This window comes from Lepisosteus platostomus, chromosome 15 (genome assembly GCF_059453375.1).
Source record: "Lepisosteus platostomus isolate fLepPlt1 chromosome 15, fLepPlt1.hap1, whole genome shotgun sequence".
In the NCBI taxonomy this organism is placed as follows: domain Eukaryota; kingdom Metazoa; phylum Chordata; class Actinopteri; order Semionotiformes; family Lepisosteidae; genus Lepisosteus; species Lepisosteus platostomus.
The window spans coordinates 619313-639151 of record NC_142625.1 but is presented as its reverse complement, the minus strand read 5'-3'; the positions used below and the strand labels follow the sequence as shown (position 1 = coordinate 639151).

At 58.0% G+C, this 19839-nt stretch overlaps 9 non-coding genes and 2 pseudogenes across 9 annotated transcripts; all 11 read right to left on the bottom strand.

Moving 5' to 3' along the window:
- Positions 1 to 4068: 4068 nt before the first annotated feature.
- Positions 4069 to 4259, bottom strand: LOC148647427 (U2 spliceosomal RNA). The gene has a single exon (XR_015927419.1). It is a non-coding gene; the product is annotated as a U2 spliceosomal RNA (small nuclear RNA).
- Positions 4260 to 5124: 865 nt separating this feature from the next.
- On the bottom strand, positions 5125 to 5332 carry LOC148647426 (U2 spliceosomal RNA; annotated as a pseudogene).
- A 3288-nt stretch (positions 5333 to 8620) lies between these two features.
- LOC148647425 (U2 spliceosomal RNA) lies at positions 8621 to 8811 on the bottom strand. Its single transcript, XR_015927418.1, has one exon. It is a non-coding gene; the product is annotated as a U2 spliceosomal RNA (small nuclear RNA).
- An 869-nt stretch (positions 8812 to 9680) lies between these two features.
- LOC148647424 (U2 spliceosomal RNA) lies at positions 9681 to 9871 on the bottom strand. Its single transcript, XR_015927417.1, has one exon. It is a non-coding gene; the product is annotated as a U2 spliceosomal RNA (small nuclear RNA).
- An 873-nt stretch (positions 9872 to 10744) lies between these two features.
- LOC148647423 (U2 spliceosomal RNA) lies at positions 10745 to 10935 on the bottom strand. Its single transcript, XR_015927416.1, has one exon. It is a non-coding gene; the product is annotated as a U2 spliceosomal RNA (small nuclear RNA).
- An 865-nt stretch (positions 10936 to 11800) lies between these two features.
- Positions 11801 to 11991, bottom strand: LOC148647422 (U2 spliceosomal RNA). The gene has a single exon (XR_015927415.1). It is a non-coding gene; the product is annotated as a U2 spliceosomal RNA (small nuclear RNA).
- Positions 11992 to 12860: 869 nt separating this feature from the next.
- Positions 12861 to 13051, bottom strand: LOC148647421 (U2 spliceosomal RNA). Its single transcript, XR_015927414.1, has one exon. It is a non-coding gene; the product is annotated as a U2 spliceosomal RNA (small nuclear RNA).
- Positions 13052 to 13920: 869 nt separating this feature from the next.
- On the bottom strand, positions 13921 to 14111 carry LOC148647420 (U2 spliceosomal RNA). Its single transcript, XR_015927413.1, has one exon. It is a non-coding gene; the product is annotated as a U2 spliceosomal RNA (small nuclear RNA).
- Positions 14112 to 14976: 865 nt separating this feature from the next.
- LOC148647419 (U2 spliceosomal RNA) lies at positions 14977 to 15167 on the bottom strand. The gene has a single exon (XR_015927412.1). It is a non-coding gene; the product is annotated as a U2 spliceosomal RNA (small nuclear RNA).
- An 869-nt stretch (positions 15168 to 16036) lies between these two features.
- On the bottom strand, positions 16037 to 16227 carry LOC148647418 (U2 spliceosomal RNA). The gene has a single exon (XR_015927411.1). It is a non-coding gene; the product is annotated as a U2 spliceosomal RNA (small nuclear RNA).
- An 869-nt stretch (positions 16228 to 17096) lies between these two features.
- Positions 17097 to 17303, bottom strand: LOC148647417 (U2 spliceosomal RNA; annotated as a pseudogene).
- Between the last annotated feature and the right edge of the window lie 2536 nt (positions 17304 to 19839).

The following is a 19839-nucleotide window of genomic DNA, read 5'->3' as shown; positions in this document are numbered from 1 at the left end:
CGTCCAAGCCCAGAGGAACCTCAGTTCGCCCGTCTATGCCCGTCAACCACTTCTCCCAACGGCCCGCGTCCACGGGTTTTTCCGCAAACAAGGACCTGTAAAACTCCGAGGCGCACTCCTCCATTTCAAGCCCATCCTGTGTTACTGAGCCATCCACCTTCCGTAGCGCCTCGAAGCTGGTCCTTGCCTGCCGCGCGCGGACCGCGCCGAAGAAGTGGGACGAGCACTTCTCATGGCTTTCCAAAAGCTCACCCTTGAGCCTGAACAGGAACTCTCTAGCTCGCGAGGACCAGGTCTCGCTCAAAGCGTGCCGGATTTCTGTGGCTTTTGCTGCGTCGAAGGAACCACCCTCATTAAACGCCACATATAGGCCTTCTAGCTCTTTTTGTAAATTAGCTAGCGCCGCCTTACCCACAGATCTCCTGTGCCTACAGTAACTCACGGAGGCCTTGGCGATGGCCTTTTTACAGGCCTCCCACCAGAGGACCGCCGTAGGAAACCTCCACCGTTTCCTCTGGAAGCCGCACAGCAGGTCAACTATCCGAGTAAGATATTTCTCCTCGGACAGGACCTGCGTGTTCAGCTTCCAGTGCTGTGGTCTTGTCCGGAAACCATCAGAGGTCACAGTTGCCGACAGTAAGAGGTGGTCAGAGAACCATACTGGAACCACCTGCCTGGCCCGAGTCACCCCTTTTAGGGTGGTGAATACATAATCTAGCCTTCGGAATATCCCTCGCCCATTACTCCAGGTATAAGCCTTGGAGGCCGGGCCAAAATCACCAAAACAGTCATGCAGTTTGAAACGTTGTGCAATCTCACGCAGACCACTCACTCCCGAACCACTCACATCACCGAGATCGATGTTAAAATCTCCACCCATCAGTACCACTCTATTTGTATAGAGGAGGGGCTCTAACTCTCTCAGGAAGGCCCCCTGAAGGCGCCTATCCGCTGGTGCATACACTCCAATCACACGCACACGCATACACTCCCACACACCATCCACTACCAACAGCCTCCCTGGAATTACAGAGACAACCTCGCTTGGAGAGAAATTAGGAGTCCCGCAAAGGATCCCCACCCCCGAGGAATGCACACCCCCCACACTCCACCAAGAGTCCCCAGTACGCCAGTCCTTCCTGAATTCGGACACGTCTCTCTCTGATCCGAGGTGGACTTCTTGTAGGAAACAAAAAGAAAACCGCCTTTCAGCCAGGAATTCAAAGACGCCGTTACGTTTGATCTTATCTTTAAGACCCCTGGTGTTAATGGAGCAGAGAATGCACTCTGCCTCGGGAGGGGGGGAGGTTCCCATCTCTCTCGCTCATGAAAGTAGCCTTCAATACAGTGAACCCAGAAGGCCATGCAGGGCATCTTCCATACCGTCTACATTTGGCGACATAGCGTCGCTGAGAGATGTAACGGGGGAAAAGGACGGGGGAGATTCTTCCTGAGCCGTTACACCGCTGAGGGGCAGTGAGGCGTCCGAGTCCGAATCGGAGGATCTCTCAGGCTGTAGACAAAGTTCGGAGCCAATCGCCACGTCCCCGGGCATTACGACCTGGGGGCGTGCGACAGAAACGTGGGCGGTTACTGACCCCCCTGCTTCAGATGTAGGTTGGGGGGGTTCTCTCTCCTCCTCTTCCCCTTCATCTACCGGGCCTGGGTCTTTTGGAGAGTCGTTGTCCTCCTCTTCCGCAGGACTCCCCACTACCTCTCCCTCAATGCTGGGGTCTTCCTCCATTTCCCGGCTCTCGTCTGGATTATAGTCTCCCTCCTTTTGAGGCTGTACCTCTGAATCAGAGTAGTCTTCCTCTTCCATGCCAGCCTCTTCCTCCGACGGAATGTCGATCTCTTTGTACTTCTTCTCTACCACCCCTGTGTTGTCCTCGTCCGAGGCGGTTCTCTCCCTCTTCTTTGACTTTTTTCCCCTCCTTTTTGGTTTCATCCAGCCAGATTCTGAGGGTTCCTTCTCCCCGGGTTCCTCATTCGCTCCCATCTCCGGTAATCCAGCGAGGAGGTCCTGCATACCCGATCTGGACGCCTGGGGCTCTGGGTCCGAAACCTGAGCCAGAGCATCAGTGTCAACCTCCTGGAGGGCGAGATCTTCATTCAGGTGAGTGCCCTCTTCATCGTTCCTCCTTGTTCTCACTGATGGTCCGGCTTGTTCCTCTCCCCTGTCTGCAACTACGGACGCAAAGGTCTTAATTTTCTGCGGGCAAGCCCTATACATGTGGCCTTGTTCACCGCACAGGTTGCACACCCTGGCCTCACGGCAAGACACTGCCGAGTGCCCGACCTGACCGCAGCGCCTACAAAGCTGTTCCGTGCAGTCTGCTACCACATGTCCTTCCTGGCCACACTTCCTACAGGTTTTAGGCTGCCCAGCGTAACTCAGATACCCCTTATTTGGCCCGATATAAAAGGATGCCGGAGGGTGTAGCACCCCCCCAGGGGAGGTCTTACACGGCCGAAACCTTGCCATAAACCGTCTCTTAAAAGTCCATATATCTTCCTCATCCAAGATTTTCTTCCCCTCCCCTTGGATATCAAGGTATCTTCTTAGGAAGATGGCTATATCAACCTCGGGCACATGAGGGTTATACATATGCACAGTTACTGGTCTCAACTCCCGGGCGAACAGAGGTTCAATAATAAATTTCGCAAGAGGGTCAGTTTCCTTCAAGTCGTTAGCCCTATCCCACACCCTTCGGCATTCGTAGTTCGTAGTCAACGTGACATCATAGATATTCTTCACCTGAAAATCCTGAACTCCCAAAATATTGATCTTCTTAATGTTCAACACATCGAACAAAATCTTTCTCTCGAACTGTGTCCTGACCATCCATACTCCCGCATCCTCTTTCTTCTTTAAGATAAAGCGCACCGTGCACCTCATCTGTCCCTCACGGGACAGAGGGTTCACGGTCGCTAAAAAGGGATCCCACTCACCGGCCGCCGTCATCTGGGAGCCCCACCTTCACCCCCTGGGCTCAACCCAGAGCGATTCCAGTGGTGGCTCGTGAATCCGGTTCCCCCAGGTGTTGGTCCAATGCCTTCTTCCCGGTCGTCTGCGCCTTCGTAGGATCCTTCCGTCTGTATTCCTCCGTCTCTCCTCTGCCGCCCTTCTCGTCTCTTTTGAATCGTCCAGCCGCGGTCAGGCCACGCGCCTTCTGATCTTGGCCAAAAGGCCGAGAAGCGATGCCCACAAAGGCGCGGACCGACGCGCGGGCGTTCCGCTGGCGCACAGTGGCGCAGGCCGACTCCTCTGGAGCCCGGGACCCGCGCAGCCGCCGGCCTCCCTGCAGCCAGAGGCCTGCCGCGGGACTCTGCTCCCCCTCTCTCTTGCCTGCCCGCCTGCCTTCCTGCCAGTCCCGGGCGGGGGCCCTGCTCTTTGATCTTCTGTCAACGGCCCGACAACGACCGCAGCCGCAGGGGGCGCCAGCCGCCCGGCCTCCTTAGCTTAGGCCCCTCCCACCGGCAGCAGCTGCGCCCAACCGGCTGCAAGCGAAAGCCGAGCGCCAGCACCTGCGGGCAGAGGCAAGGGGCAGCTCTCTCTCGGGAGGGAGGGACGGGGACGCGCGCGCGCGCGCACACACGCCTGCCTGCCTGCCTGCCGAAAAAAAAGAAAGAAAAGGTGGATATACTAAGTTTTTGGGAGGGAAAACGCCCAGCTGTCGAAAGGGGCCCGCCTGCAGGGACGGGGACGGACACACACACAAGCAAGCAAGCAAGCAAGCAAGCAAGCAAGCCACGCCTGCCTCCCTGGGAAAAGGCTGAAAAACCTAAGTTTTTTGGAGGGAAAACGCACGGGAGCCGAAAAGGGGGCCGGCCTGCTTGCCCAGAGAGTCGAGACGCGGGAAAGCGCACAGAGGGAGCACGGGAACCGAGAGGGCGAGAGAGAGACAGAACACAGAGACACACAGATGGACGAGGGACGAGGGACGAGACCCGAGAAGAAGGAGCTCCAGTCCACTCCGCTTGCTTGCTCGCTCGCTCGCTCGCTCGCTCGCTAGCTAGCTAGCTAGCTAGCTACCTACCTACGTCTGTCTTTTCACCGCTGAGAGAAGGTGGTGCACCGCTCCCGGAGGCGCTGCAATACCGGGCCGATGCGTGGAGAGGACGGAGCAAGCTCCTGATCCAGCTCCCTGTTCCAAAAATCCGTTTAATATGTGGTCCCCCGATGGGGGACGTATCAGATATTAAACTGATAAGAACAGATACTACACTTGATCTTAGCCAAAAGGCCGAGAAGCGATGCCCACAAAGGCGCGGACCGACGCGCGGGCGTTCCGCTGGCGCACAGTGGCGCAGGCCGACTCCTCTGGAGCCCGGGACCCGCGCAGCCGCCGGCCTCCCTGCAGCCAGAGGCCTGCCGCGGGACTCTGCTCCCCCTCTCTCTTGCCTGCCCGCCTGCCTTCCTGCCAGTCCCGGGCGGGGGCCCTGCTCTTTGATCTTCTGTCAACGGCCCGACAACGACCGCAGCCGCAGGGGGCGCCAGCCGCCCGGCCTCCTTAGCTTAGGCCCCTCCCACCGGCAGCAGCTGCGCCCAACCGGCTGCAAGCGAAAGCCGAGCGCCAGCACCTGCGGGCAGAGGCAAGGGGCAGCTCTCTCTCGGGAGGGAGGGACGGGGACGCGCGCGCGCGCGCACACACGCCTGCCTGCCTGCCTGCCGAAAAAAAAGAAAGAAAAGGTGGATATACTAAGTTTTTGGGAGGGAAAACGCCCAGCTGTCGAAAGGGGCCCGCCTGCAGGGACGGGGACGGACACACACACAAGCAAGCAAGCAAGCAAGCAAGCAAGCAAGCCACGCCTGCCTCCCTGGGAAAAGGCTGAAAAACCTAAGTTTTTTGGAGGGAAAACGCACGGGAGCCGAAAAGGGGGCCGGCCTGCTTGCCCAGAGAGTCGAGACGCGGGAAAGCGCACAGAGGGAGCACGGGAACCGAGAGGGCGAGAGAGAGACAGAACACAGAGACACACAGATGGACGAGGGACGAGGGACGAGACCCGAGAAGAAGGAGCTCCAGTCCACTCCGCTTGCTTGCTCGCTCGCTCGCTCGCTCGCTCGCTAGCTAGCTAGCTAGCTAGCTACCTACCTACGTCTGTCTTTTCACCGCTGAGAGAAGGTGGTGCACCGCTCCCGGAGGCGCTGCAATACCGGGCCGATGCGTGGAGAGGACGGAGCAAGCTCCTGATCCAGCTCCCTGTTCCAAAAATCCGTTTAATATGTGGTCCCCCGATGGGGGACGTATCAGATATTAAACTGATAAGAACAGATTTTTTTTTTTTTTTTTTTTTTTTTTTTTTTTTTATTGCAAAAATACAAAGAAATTCCAAAAACTCCACATATACTCATAAACAAATCCCAAACCCAAATACACATTCGTCATAATAACAACCAAGATCATTCAATAATCGACTTACAAAGCTTCTGTATACTAACACTTCCCATCCAATTCTCAACAAATTATTACACAGAAAAAACAATACACAACACAAATCTTTCCATAACTCACTACATGACCTCAAACCCCACTAATCTCCATAATCCCACCCCTTATGCAAATTTAAACAAAAATCCCCTTTCCCAAATTTACAATACATTCATTTTCTTAACCCCATTATATACAACCAACATCCTATCTCAGTTTCCAAAACCAAATCCTCCCACAACATCATCTCAATTACATTTCCACCCCTTATACAAATTATTCCAATAATCCAAAATCACCAATACATCTTAAGGTCAATTAATGTCAAAAACAATAAACAGCAAAATCAACGTCACAGTTCATCAAAACTCAAAAAATCAAAATCACAAAAAAAAAACTCAGAAATATCCAGAATACATACAAGTCTTTATACAATGAAATCAAACATTTTTCTTTCCAAAACCACCGTTAACATAATCCCTCCCCTTATGCAAACCACAAATCCATCTCCATCCCAATCCCCCTCCTACCAACAATCTCACCATTTGTCAAAATAATCGTAAGAAGCATCTTCACACTCCCCTTTCGTTTTCCCTAACACTTGATAACCTACCAACAAATTCTTCTCAATCGAAAATTCAAAAACAACCTGCGGATACTTTTTTTCCACAAGCCGTGAAACCGCCATCAATCGTTTCCTAACTGAACTCTCCCGAAGATCTTCCCACTCATCCCTAGCCACCCACCCCCGAAGCCCCTTCCTCCTTTTTTTTATAGGCCAGTGAAAATAAATACGATCCTCTCTTTCTTCCATCCACTGCTTCCATTCAATGTCCCCATACCAACAATCCCCTTCTCTCTCCATTCCCACTGCCTTTCCACCAAACCCTGAACCTTCTACTAACTCTCCCCCACCCTTCTGTCCCACTTCAACATCTTCCACCAACTCCCCACTAACTCCTACCATACTCTCAACCATCAGTTCTTCTACAGCTAGAACAGCAAAGGGGTTTGTGACCTCCACTGCCTGCCCACCCGCTTCAACCTTTTGCCCAGCAACACTCTTCCCTTCACCTTCCACCTCCTCCTCAGTCACTGAACTCTCTCCTTCTGTCTGACTCTCACAATCATCACTCTCTTCCGTCTCGCTATCTTCAGACACACTCACCTCTCGCAAACTTTGTTTTCCCACTTCCATGCTCTCATCAGACACACTCACCTCTCGCAAACTCTGCTTTCCTACTTCCACGCTCTCGTTCACTTCTTCTGCCCTAACCATCAAACATCCCTTATCCAACACACCCACCTTCCCCTCTATATCTTCCATCCCCATATTAACCCTCTTCACATTTTTCATACAATACCTTTGACTATGTCCAGGCTCATCACACAAATAACACTTCTTCTCTTGAACACAGTTCCTAACCACATGACCCTTCTTCCCACACCGTTTACAAAACACTGACTCACACTGTGCAGAAAAATGTCCACGTTCTCCACATAACATGCAAGCAAGGGGCTGCCCAGAATACACCAGGTAACCCCTGTGAGTCCCGATCTCGAAGAAAGCAGGGGGATGTATCACCCCCTCCTCCGCTGTGTTCCCCAGTCGCAGTCTCATCAAATACGTCCGCTTCCCATTCCACACGCCGTCCGAATCCAAGTGCTTCTTCCCTGCTCCTTGCAGATCCACAAACTGCTGTAAAAAGAATACTATATCCTCCTCTGGAACAAATGAGTCAAAAACATGCACCATCATTACTGTAAGCTCCCCTGCAAACATTGGCTCAACACGAAAAAACTTAACAGGATCTTCATTTCTTCTCTCCTGAACTTTCCTCCATACTTCAAAACACAAGGCTTCTGTCGCAAGAGTTAGTTCAAACACTCCCCGAGCACAATAATCCTGGAGACAAAATACGTCTGCCAAATCAACACCCAAGCATTGAATCAAAACCAAATTCTTGAACTTATCTCTGTTCCAAAAAGCAGGTCCATCGCGGCTCCTCAACGAGAAACAAAGGGAGTTCTTCCTCCGCTCCTTCCTCGCCCAGGGATGCCCAGCCATCGCTCCAGCAACGCTCCTCAGCTTTCCTTCCGCAACCTCCAGGCAAGCAAAACGCCGTCGTCCAGCACCGATCACCGCCTCAGCAAACTCCTCGTCCACACCGTTCCGGTCTTTCAGGTTCCACCATCAGCAATCAGTTCCTTCCAGTCCGTCCGATCCTCCCCTCGCCTTCCCGACCCCCTGGACTAAGATCTTGGAACTGCGGTCAGGCCACTTGAACCTTGATCTTAGCCAAAAGGCCGAGAAGCGATGCCCACAAAGGCGCGGACCGACGCGCGGGCGTTCCGCTGGCGCACAGTGGCGCAGGCCGACTCCTCTGGAGCCCGGGACCCGCGCAGCCGCCGGCCTCCCTGCAGCCAGAGGCCTGCCGCGGGACTCTGCTCCCCCTCTCTCTTGCCTGCCCGCCTGCCTTCCTGCCAGTCCCGGGCGGGGGCCCTGCTCTTTGATCTTCTGTCAACGGCCCGACAACGACCGCAGCCGCAGGGGGCGCCAGCCGCCCGGCCTCCTTAGCTTAGGCCCCTCCCACCGGCAGCAGCTGCGCCCAACCGGCTGCAAGCGAAAGCCGAGCGCCAGCACCTGCGGGCAGAGGCAAGGGGCAGCTCTCTCTCGGGAGGGAGGGACGGGGACGCGCGCGCGCGCGCACACACGCCTGCCTGCCTGCCTGCCGAAAAAAAAGAAAGAAAAGGTGGATATACTAAGTTTTTGGGAGGGAAAACGCCCAGCTGTCGAAAGGGGCCCGCCTGCAGGGACGGGGACGGACACACACACAAGCAAGCAAGCAAGCAAGCAAGCAAGCAAGCCACGCCTGCCTCCCTGGGAAAAGGCTGAAAAACCTAAGTTTTTTGGAGGGAAAACGCACGGGAGCCGAAAAGGGGGCCGGCCTGCTTGCCCAGAGAGTCGAGACGCGGGAAAGCGCACAGAGGGAGCACGGGAACCGAGAGGGCGAGAGAGAGACAGAACACAGAGACACACAGATGGACGAGGGACGAGGGACGAGACCCGAGAAGAAGGAGCTCCAGTCCACTCCGCTTGCTTGCTCGCTCGCTCGCTCGCTCGCTCGCTCGCTCGCTAGCTAGCTAGCTAGCTACCTACCTACGTCTGTCTTTTCACCGCTGAGAGAAGGTGGTGCACCGCTCCCGGAGGCGCTGCAATACCGGGCCGATGCGTGGAGAGGACGGAGCAAGCTCCTGATCCAGCTCCCTGTTCCAAAAATCCGTTTAATATGTGGTCCCCCGATGGGGGACGTATCAGATATTAAACTGATAAGAACAGATACTACACTTGATCTTAGCCAAAAGGCCGAGAAGCGATGCCCACAAAGGCGCGGACCGACGCGCGGGCGTTCCGCTGGCGCACAGTGGCGCAGGCCGACTCCTCTGGAGCCCGGGACCCGCGCAGCCGCCGGCCTCCCTGCAGCCAGAGGCCTGCCGCGGGACTCTGCTCCCCCTCTCTCTTGCCTGCCCGCCTGCCTTCCTGCCAGTCCCGGGCGGGGGCCCTGCTCTTTGATCTTCTGTCAACGGCCCGACAACGACCGCAGCCGCAGGGGGCGCCAGCCGCCCGGCCTCCTTAGCTTAGGCCCCTCCCACCGGCAGCAGCTGCGCCCAACCGGCTGCAAGCGAAAGCCGAGCGCCAGCACCTGCGGGCAGAGGCAAGGGGCAGCTCTCTCTCGGGAGGGAGGGACGGGGACGCGCGCGCGCGCGCACACACGCCTGCCTGCCTGCCTGCCGAAAAAAAAGAAAGAAAAGGTGGATATACTAAGTTTTTGGGAGGGAAAACGCCCAGCTGTCGAAAGGGGCCCGCCTGCAGGGACGGGGACGGACACACACACAAGCAAGCAAGCAAGCAAGCAAGCAAGCAAGCCACGCCTGCCTCCCTGGGAAAAGGCTGAAAAACCTAAGTTTTTTGGAGGGAAAACGCACGGGAGCCGAAAAGGGGGCCGGCCTGCTTGCCCAGAGAGTCGAGACGCGGGAAAGCGCACAGAGGGAGCACGGGAACCGAGAGGGCGAGAGAGAGACAGAACACAGAGACACACAGATGGACGAGGGACGAGGGACGAGACCCGAGAAGAAGGAGCTCCAGTCCACTCCGCTTGCTTGCTCGCTCGCTCGCTCGCTCGCTCGCTCGCTAGCTAGCTAGCTAGCTAGCTACCTACCTACGTCTGTCTTTTCACCGCTGAGAGAAGGTGGTGCACCGCTCCCGGAGGCGCTGCAATACCGGGCCGATGCGTGGAGAGGACGGAGCAAGCTCCTGATCCAGCTCCCTGTTCCAAAAATCCGTTTAATATGTGGTCCCCCGATGGGGGACGTATCAGATATTAAACTGATAAGAACAGATACTACACTTGATCTTAGCCAAAAGGCCGAGAAGCGATGCCCACAAAGGCGCGGACCGACGCGCGGGCGTTCCGCTGGCGCACAGTGGCGCAGGCCGACTCCTCTGGAGCCCGGGACCCGCGCAGCCGCCGGCCTCCCTGCAGCCAGAGGCCTGCCGCGGGACTCTGCTCCCCCTCTCTCTTGCCTGCCCGCCTGCCTTCCTGCCAGTCCCGGGCGGGGGCCCTGCTCTTTGATCTTCTGTCAACGGCCCGACAACGACCGCAGCCGCAGGGGGCGCCAGCCGCCCGGCCTCCTTAGCTTAGGCCCCTCCCACCGGCAGCAGCTGCGCCCAACCGGCTGCAAGCGAAAGCCGAGCGCCAGCACCTGCGGGCAGAGGCAAGGGGCAGCTCTCTCTCGGGAGGGAGGGACGGGGACGCGCGCGCGCGCGCACACACGCCTGCCTGCCTGCCTGCCGAAAAAAAAGAAAGAAAAGGTGGATATACTAAGTTTTTGGGAGGGAAAACGCCCAGCTGTCGAAAGGGGCCCGCCTGCAGGGACGGGGACGGACACACACACAAGCAAGCAAGCAAGCAAGCAAGCAAGCAAGCCACGCCTGCCTCCCTGGGAAAAGGCTGAAAAACCTAAGTTTTTTGGAGGGAAAACGCACGGGAGCCGAAAAGGGGGCCGGCCTGCTTGCCCAGAGAGTCGAGACGCGGGAAAGCGCACAGAGGGAGCACGGGAACCGAGAGGGCGAGAGAGAGACAGAACACAGAGACACACAGATGGACGAGGGACGAGGGACGAGACCCGAGAAGAAGGAGCTCCAGTCCACTCCGCTTGCTTGCTCGCTCGCTCGCTCGCTCGCTCGCTCGCTCGCTAGCTAGCTAGCTAGCTAGCTACCTACCTACGTCTGTCTTTTCACCGCTGAGAGAAGGTGGTGCACCGCTCCCGGAGGCGCTGCAATACCGGGCCGATGCGTGGAGAGGACGGAGCAAGCTCCTGATCCAGCTCCCTGTTCCAAAAATCCGTTTAATATGTGGTCCCCCGATGGGGGACGTATCAGATATTAAACTGATAAGAACAGATACTACACTTGATCTTAGCCAAAAGGCCGAGAAGCGATGCCCACAAAGGCGCGGACCGACGCGCGGGCGTTCCGCTGGCGCACAGTGGCGCAGGCCGACTCCTCTGGAGCCCGGGACCCGCGCAGCCGCCGGCCTCCCTGCAGCCAGAGGCCTGCCGCGGGACTCTGCTCCCCCTCTCTCTTGCCTGCCCGCCTGCCTTCCTGCCAGTCCCGGGCGGGGGCCCTGCTCTTTGATCTTCTGTCAACGGCCCGACAACGACCGCAGCCGCAGGGGGCGCCAGCCGCCCGGCCTCCTTAGCTTAGGCCCCTCCCACCGGCAGCAGCTGCGCCCAACCGGCTGCAAGCGAAAGCCGAGCGCCAGCACCTGCGGGCAGAGGCAAGGGGCAGCTCTCTCTCGGGAGGGAGGGACGGGGACGCGCGCGCGCGCGCACACACGCCTGCCTGCCTGCCTGCCGAAAAAAAAGAAAGAAAAGGTGGATATACTAAGTTTTTGGGAGGGAAAACGCCCAGCTGTCGAAAGGGGCCCGCCTGCAGGGACGGGGACGGACACACACACAAGCAAGCAAGCAAGCAAGCAAGCAAGCAAGCCACGCCTGCCTCCCTGGGAAAAGGCTGAAAAACCTAAGTTTTTTGGAGGGAAAACGCACGGGAGCCGAAAAGGGGGCCGGCCTGCTTGCCCAGAGAGTCGAGACGCGGGAAAGCGCACAGAGGGAGCACGGGAACCGAGAGGGCGAGAGAGAGACAGAACACAGAGACACACAGATGGACGAGGGACGAGGGACGAGACCCGAGAAGAAGGAGCTCCAGTCCACTCCGCTTGCTTGCTCGCTCGCTCGCTCGCTCGCTCGCTAGCTAGCTAGCTAGCTAGCTACCTACCTACGTCTGTCTTTTCACCGCTGAGAGAAGGTGGTGCACCGCTCCCGGAGGCGCTGCAATACCGGGCCGATGCGTGGAGAGGACGGAGCAAGCTCCTGATCCAGCTCCCTGTTCCAAAAATCCGTTTAATATGTGGTCCCCCGATGGGGGACGTATCAGATATTAAACTGATAAGAACAGATACTACACTTGATCTTAGCCAAAAGGCCGAGAAGCGATGCCCACAAAGGCGCGGACCGACGCGCGGGCGTTCCGCTGGCGCACAGTGGCGCAGGCCGACTCCTCTGGAGCCCGGGACCCGCGCAGCCGCCGGCCTCCCTGCAGCCAGAGGCCTGCCGCGGGACTCTGCTCCCCCTCTCTCTTGCCTGCCCGCCTGCCTTCCTGCCAGTCCCGGGCGGGGGCCCTGCTCTTTGATCTTCTGTCAACGGCCCGACAACGACCGCAGCCGCAGGGGGCGCCAGCCGCCCGGCCTCCTTAGCTTAGGCCCCTCCCACCGGCAGCAGCTGCGCCCAACCGGCTGCAAGCGAAAGCCGAGCGCCAGCACCTGCGGGCAGAGGCAAGGGGCAGCTCTCTCTCGGGAGGGAGGGACGGGGACGCGCGCGCGCGCGCACACACGCCTGCCTGCCTGCCTGCCGAAAAAAAAGAAAGAAAAGGTGGATATACTAAGTTTTTGGGAGGGAAAACGCCCAGCTGTCGAAAGGGGCCCGCCTGCAGGGACGGGGACGGACACACACACAAGCAAGCAAGCAAGCAAGCAAGCAAGCAAGCCACGCCTGCCTCCCTGGGAAAAGGCTGAAAAACCTAAGTTTTTTGGAGGGAAAACGCACGGGAGCCGAAAAGGGGGCCGGCCTGCTTGCCCAGAGAGTCGAGACGCGGGAAAGCGCACAGAGGGAGCACGGGAACCGAGAGGGCGAGAGAGAGACAGAACACAGAGACACACAGATGGACGAGGGACGAGGGACGAGACCCGAGAAGAAGGAGCTCCAGTCCACTCCGCTTGCTTGCTCGCTCGCTCGCTCGCTCGCTCGCTCGCTAGCTAGCTAGCTAGCTAGCTACCTACCTACGTCTGTCTTTTCACCGCTGAGAGAAGGTGGTGCACCGCTCCCGGAGGCGCTGCAATACCGGGCCGATGCGTGGAGAGGACGGAGCAAGCTCCTGATCCAGCTCCCTGTTCCAAAAATCCGTTTAATATGTGGTCCCCCGATGGGGGACGTATCAGATATTAAACTGATAAGAACAGATACTACACTTGATCTTAGCCAAAAGGCCGAGAAGCGATGCCCACAAAGGCGCGGACCGACGCGCGGGCGTTCCGCTGGCGCACAGTGGCGCAGGCCGACTCCTCTGGAGCCCGGGACCCGCGCAGCCGCCGGCCTCCCTGCAGCCAGAGGCCTGCCGCGGGACTCTGCTCCCCCTCTCTCTTGCCTGCCCGCCTGCCTTCCTGCCAGTCCCGGGCGGGGGCCCTGCTCTTTGATCTTCTGTCAACGGCCCGACAACGACCGCAGCCGCAGGGGGCGCCAGCCGCCCGGCCTCCTTAGCTTAGGCCCCTCCCACCGGCAGCAGCTGCGCCCAACCGGCTGCAAGCGAAAGCCGAGCGCCAGCACCTGCGGGCAGAGGCAAGGGGCAGCTCTCTCTCGGGAGGGAGGGACGGGGACGCGCGCGCGCGCGCACACACGCCTGCCTGCCTGCCTGCCGAAAAAAAAGAAAGAAAAGGTGGATATACTAAGTTTTTGGGAGGGAAAACGCCCAGCTGTCGAAAGGGGCCCGCCTGCAGGGACGGGGACGGACACACACACAAGCAAGCAAGCAAGCAAGCAAGCAAGCAAGCCACGCCTGCCTCCCTGGGAAAAGGCTGAAAAACCTAAGTTTTTTGGAGGGAAAACGCACGGGAGCCGAAAAGGGGGCCGGCCTGCTTGCCCAGAGAGTCGAGACGCGGGAAAGCGCACAGAGGGAGCACGGGAACCGAGAGGGCGAGAGAGAGACAGAACACAGAGACACACAGATGGACGAGGGACGAGGGACGAGACCCGAGAAGAAGGAGCTCCAGTCCACTCCGCTTGCTTGCTCGCTCGCTCGCTCGCTCGCTCGCTCGCTAGCTAGCTAGCTAGCTAGCTACCTACCTACGTCTGTCTTTTCACCGCTGAGAGAAGGTGGTGCACCGCTCCCGGAGGCGCTGCAATACCGGGCCGATGCGTGGAGAGGACGGAGCAAGCTCCTGATCCAGCTCCCTGTTCCAAAAATCCGTTTAATATGTGGTCCCCCGATGGGGGACGTATCAGATATTAAACTGATAAGAACAGATACTACACTTGATCTTAGCCAAAAGGCCGAGAAGCGATGCCCACAAAGGCGCGGACCGACGCGCGGGCGTTCCGCTGGCGCACAGTGGCGCAGGCCGACTCCTCTGGAGCCCGGGACCCGCGCAGCCGCCGGCCTCCCTGCAGCCAGAGGCCTGCCGCGGGACTCTGCTCCCCCTCTCTCTTGCCTGCCCGCCTGCCTTCCTGCCAGTCCCGGGCGGGGGCCCTGCTCTTTGATCTTCTGTCAACGGCCCGACAACGACCGCAGCCGCAGGGGGCGCCAGCCGCCCGGCCTCCTTAGCTTAGGCCCCTCCCACCGGCAGCAGCTGCGCCCAACCGGCTGCAAGCGAAAGCCGAGCGCCAGCACCTGCGGGCAGAGGCAAGGGGCAGCTCTCTCTCGGGAGGGAGGGACGGGGACGCGCGCGCGCGCGCACACACGCCTGCCTGCCTGCCTGCCGAAAAAAAAGAAAGAAAAGGTGGATATACTAAGTTTTTGGGAGGGAAAACGCCCAGCTGTCGAAAGGGGCCCGCCTGCAGGGACGGGGACGGACACACACACAAGCAAGCAAGCAAGCAAGCAAGCAAGCAAGCCACGCCTGCCTCCCTGGGAAAAGGCTGAAAAACCTAAGTTTTTTGGAGGGAAAACGCACGGGAGCCGAAAAGGGGGCCGGCCTGCTTGCCCAGAGAGTCGAGACGCGGGAAAGCGCACAGAGGGAGCACGGGAACCGAGAGGGCGAGAGAGAGACAGAACACAGAGACACACAGATGGACGAGGGACGAGGGACGAGACCCGAGAAGAAGGAGCTCCAGTCCACTCCGCTTGCTTGCTCGCTCGCTCGCTCGCTCGCTCGCTAGCTAGCTAGCTAGCTAGCTACCTACCTACGTCTGTCTTTTCACCGCTGAGAGAAGGTGGTGCACCGCTCCCGGAGGCGCTGCAATACCGGGCCGATGCGTGGAGAGGACGGAGCAAGCTCCTGATCCAGCTCCCTGTTCCAAAAATCCGTTTAATATGTGGTCCCCCGATGGGGGACGTATCAGATATTAAACTGATAAGAACAGATACTACACTTGATCTTAGCCAAAAGGCCGAGAAGCGATGCCCACAAAGGCGCGGACCGACGCGCGGGCGTTCCGCTGGCGCACAGTGGCGCAGGCCGACTCCTCTGGAGCCCGGGACCCGCGCAGCCGCCGGCCTCCCTGCAGCCAGAGGCCTGCCGCGGGACTCTGCTCCCCCTCTCTCTTGCCTGCCCGCCTGCCTTCCTGCCAGTCCCGGGCGGGGGCCCTGCTCTTTGATCTTCTGTCAACGGCCCGACAACGACCGCAGCCGCAGGGGGCGCCAGCCGCCCGGCCTCCTTAGCTTAGGCCCCTCCCACCGGCAGCAGCTGCGCCCAACCGGCTGCAAGCGAAAGCCGAGCGCCAGCACCTGCGGGCAGAGGCAAGGGGCAGCTCTCTCTCGGGAGGGAGGGACGGGGACGCGCGCGCGCGCGCACACACGCCTGCCTGCCTGCCTGCCGAAAAAAAAGAAAGAAAAGGTGGATATACTAAGTTTTTGGGAGGGAAAACGCCCAGCTGTCGAAAGGGGCCCGCCTGCAGGGACGGGGACGGACACACACACAAGCAAGCAAGCAAGCAAGCAAGCAAGCAAGCCACGCCTGCCTCCCTGGGAAAAGGCTGAAAAACCTAAGTTTTTTGGAGGGAAAACGCACGGGAGCCGAAAAGGGGGCCGGCCTGCTTGCCCAGAGAGTCGAGACGCGGGAAAGCGCACAGAGGGAGCACGGGAACCGAGAGGGCGAGAGAGAGACAGAACACAGAGACACACAGATGGACGAGGGACGAGGGACGAGACCCGAGAAGAAGGAGCTCCAGTCCACTCCGCTTGCTTGCTCGCTCGCTCGCTCGCTCGCTCGCTCGCTAGCTAGCTAGCTAGCTAGCTACCTACCTACGTCTGTCTTTTCACCGCTGAGAGAAGGTGGTGCACCGCTCCCGGAGGCGCTGCAATACCGGGCCGATGCGTGGAGAGGACGGAGCAAGCTCCTGATCCAGCTCCCTGTTCCAAAAATCCGTTTAATATGTGGTCCCCCGATGGGGGACGTATCAGATATTAAACTGATAAGAACAGATACTACACTTGATCTTAGCCAAAAGGCCGAGAAGCGATGCCCACAAAGGCGCGGACCGACGCGCGGGCGTTCCGCTGGCGCACAGTGGCGCAGGCCGACTCCTCTGGAGCCCGGGACCCGCGCAGCCGCCGGCCTCCCTGCAGCCAGAGGCCTGCCGCGGGACTCTGCTCCCCCTCTCTCTTGCCTGCCCGCCTGCCTTCCTGCCAGTCCCGGGCGGGGGCCCTGCTCTTTGATCTTCTGTCAACGGCCCGACAACGACCGCAGCCGCAGGGGGCGCCAGCCGCCCGGCCTCCTTAGCTTAGGCCCCTCCCACCGGCAGCAGCTGCGCCCAACCGGCTGCAAGCGAAAGCCGAGCGCCAGCACCTGCGGGCAGAGGCAAGGGGCAGCTCTCTCTCGGGAGGGAGGGACGGGGACGCGCGCGCGCGCGCACACACGCCTGCCTGCCTGCCTGCCGAAAAAAAAGAAAGAAAAGGTGGATATACTAAGTTTTTGGGAGGGAAAACGCCCAGCTGTCGAAAGGGGCCCGCCTGCAGGGACGGGGACGGACACACACACAAGCAAGCAAGCAAGCAAGCAAGCAAGCAAGCCACGCCTGCCTCCCTGGGAAAAGGCTGAAAAACCTAAGTTTTTTGGAGGGAAAACGCACGGGAGCCGAAAAGGGGGCCGGCCTGCTTGCCCAGAGAGTCGAGACGCGGGAAAGCGCACAGAGGGAGCACGGGAACCGAGAGGGCGAGAGAGAGACAGAACACAGAGACACACAGATGGACGAGGGACGAGGGACGAGACCCGAGAAGAAGGAGCTCCAGTCCACTCCGCTTGCTTGCTCGCTCGCTCGCTCGCTCGCTCGCTCGCTAGCTAGCTAGCTAGCTAGCTACCTACCTACGTCTGTCTTTTCACCGCTGAGAGAAGGTGGTGCACCGCTCCCGGAGGCGCTGCAATACCGGGCCGATGCGTGGAGAGGACGGAGCAAGCTCCTGATCCAGCTCCCTGTTCCAAAAATCCGTTTAATATGTGGTCCCCCGATGGGGGACGTATCAGATATTAAACTGATAAGAACAGATTTTTTTTTTTTTTTTTTTTTTTTTTTTTTTTTTATTACAAAAATACAAAATATACAAAACAATACATACAAGACATAGTTACCTACAACCCCCGACAACACACAGAAATTAACCTAAAGAAAAAAGACCCTTCCATCGTTCCTTTGCTGCAGAAAAACCCCACCGTGAGATATCCCACTTAACCCTTCTCCCAATATCGTGCTGAATTTTCCAAACTATTGTGTCCGGTGAATCCCCCTTCCCGTGCTCTACTAATTCTTTACGTGACATCCACAAAAACCATTTAACTAGACTGATAATGAGCCACAAAAGGAAACCACAGTTCCATTTACGTGGTCCCAGAACCCCTTTCAATACTATCTGTGCAGTCAAGTTAAAATCCGTACTCACTCTCTCCAACAACCATTCGCTCTTCTTCCATACCTGTTGTGAAAAGGTGCACCCCCAGAAAACATGCATGACTGTTTCGATCTCCGCGCAATCCGGGCGGGGACACCGATTTTGTCTCGAAAGACCGTGACTATGCAATGTCTCCCGGACCGGCATACGATTCCATCTGGCCAGCCAATTAAGGTCTTTTAACCTGTTGTCAAGACCAACAGGCTGAATTTGCCGCCAGCCTTCTTCCGAAACCCCGACCACTGCCGGGCCGGCCTTTGCGACCACTGTCCTGTATAAGGCCTTGTGGTCTAAGGACGCCCGCCCCTCCCTGGCTGCAGGGTACTTTTTCAGCCACTTTACGGCGTGCCTGTAGTGCGGGGGCAGCCTTTCGGCCTTAGGCGTCCTATTGGACCAAGCCACAAGGTGCCTCATCATGACAGATAACCACAGCTTTACGTAGCACACGCACAGGTGGTCAGGGTCCTCATGGAGGATCATACACAGGCCGGACACAAACAGGGTATCCAGTTTGGCCGGCAAATCTGGAACGGCCCTCCCCCCTTCCTCTACCGGTCTACACATGTGCACTCGGGCGATGTACTCATAACCCGCACCCCAGATGAACCGGAAGACTGCTCTAACGAGATCCCTCCTCATGCTGGCAGGTAAGGGAAACACCCTGGCCAGATGCACTAGCAATGGCAGGATGTCCACCTTGATTACTAGGACCTTCCCTGTATAGGAAAGTGTCCTATCCTGCCACATACCCAACCTCTGGTTTACCCGCCGAAGCTTGTCCTCCCAATTCAATCTCGCGGAATCGCCCGAGTGAAATCGGATGCCCAAGATCTTTAATGGACCCGGCTCCAGGGGGAGGCCCGCGACCTCGTCTCTCCTGTCCTTCCACTTGCCAAAGTACTTGATGGCACACTTGTCCCTGTTTAGACAGGACCCGGTGCCTGCTGAGAGGTCCTCCATCAACTCAAGTACCCGGTACATACTCCTTTCGGATGTAAGGAACAGTGAGATGTCGTCAGCATAGGCCGCGACTTTTACCTGCTCACCCCCACTGCCTGGAACCACCACGCCCTCAATCAGGGGATCCTTGTGAATTGCTAGGAGGAGGGGCTCGGTGTACAGGACGTAAAGGAGGGGAGACAGGGGACAACCCTGCCTCACCCCACAACCGACCGGCACTCCCGCTCCCAACCTCCCGTTGATGCACACCCGTGATACCACACCATTGTAAAGTGTCTTGATCCACCTGATGAAGGCATGGCTCAAGCCCAGCCGCGCCAGAACCTCCCAGAGGAAGGCATGGTGAACCCTATCAAAGGCCTTACTCTGGTCGAGACTGACCAGCATGAGCTCTAGGTTCCGATCTTCTACCCAGGCAACCGTGTCTCTGATGAGATGGAGATTCCAAGCTATTTTCCGGCCCTCTACACTGCAAGTCTGGTGCTTACTAACCAGATCTGGCATCACCTTCCTCAGCCTCCTACCCAGTACTCTTGCCAAGATCTTATAATCGGTGCAGAGTAACTGGATCGGCCTCCAGTTTTCCAGATCTGCCTTATCACCCTTTTTGAAGATAAGAGACAAGACTCCTACCTTCATTGTTGTTCCCATCTCCCCGACTTGCAGTATTTCCCGGAAGACCTCCATGAGCATGGGCTGAAGCGTGTCCCAAAAGGCAACATAGAAATCTATGGGCAGGCCGTCGACGCCGGGGGCGGTTCCCCGACGCAGGCCGGCCATGGCTTCCTTCACCTCCGCGGCCGTTAGATCCCCGTCCAAGCCCAGAGGAACCTCAGTTCGCCCGTCTATGCCCGTCAACCACTTCTCCCAACGGCCCGCGTCCACGGGTTTTTCCGCAAACAAGGACCTGTAAAACTCCGAGGCGCACTCCTCCATTTCAAGCCCATCCTGTGTTACTGAGCCATCCACCTTCCGTAGCGCCTCGAAGCTGGTCCTTGCCTGCCGCGCGCGGACCGCGCCGAAGAAGTGGGACGAGCACTTCTCATGGCTTTCCAAAAGCTCACCCTTGAGCCTGAACAGGAACTCTCTAGCTCGCGAGGACCAGGTCTCGCTCAAAGCGTGCCGGATTTCTGTGGCTTTTGCTGCGTCGAAGGAACCACCCTCATTAAACGCCACATATAGGCCTTCTAGCTCTTTTTGTAAATTAGCTAGCGCCGCCTTACCCACAGA